Source organism: Penicillium arizonense (genome assembly GCF_001773325.1).
Source record: "Penicillium arizonense strain CBS 141311 chromosome Unknown PENARI_contig290, whole genome shotgun sequence".
Classification (NCBI taxonomy): Eukaryota; Fungi; Ascomycota; class Eurotiomycetes; order Eurotiales; family Aspergillaceae; genus Penicillium; species Penicillium arizonense.
The window spans coordinates 1-669 of NW_019173567.1; positions in this window are offsets into that span (position 1 = coordinate 1).

A 669-nucleotide genomic window follows, 5' to 3' on the forward strand; every position below is an offset into this window, starting at 1 on the left:
AGAATTACCGTCGCATGGTCTCGTAGTAGGACGCACCCTTTTCATTGCTGATTGGTACATGTTGGGGCGCAGGGGGTTCCTGGCCCATTCCGAGCATTAGCAGAGCAGACGTAGTCGCCAGAACCAAGGAACTCGGTTCAATATAATGGCATTTCACTATCTTCAGCCATTTTCGCAGAACTTTCATGGCTTCTGCTATCATACCGTACATATATTTTGTGGGTGTAGTATTAAAAGACAGGGACAGATTGGGAACCCGTCGTCACTCTAGTAAACCGAGGAACTCTCAAAACGCCTTTGTGTGACATGTGACACATAATAAAGACCAAAGCTATTGACGGTGCGTAGTCTGTACTTACGTCCACCAATTAATATCGACTTCACAATGCGTCGCCTCAATTAAACAGGTATCCTTCTACCAGGTAGCTAATGTCGAAACGCGATCGTTACGGTACACTAGCACGGGCATAACTAGTTGAGTACTTGAAAGTCTAGGCGAAATACTACAGCTGCAGAATAAAAAAGGGGGTTGGAGCTTTGTAAGGTCGTCGAGAGCCTGGCGATCATATGGGGATGCACGAGTAGAGTTGCAACCCTCAGGGGAAAATGACGATCGCAGCCCCGGAAAAGTCATTTTCCCGTATGCGCTCCCACTACCTACGTGTCACG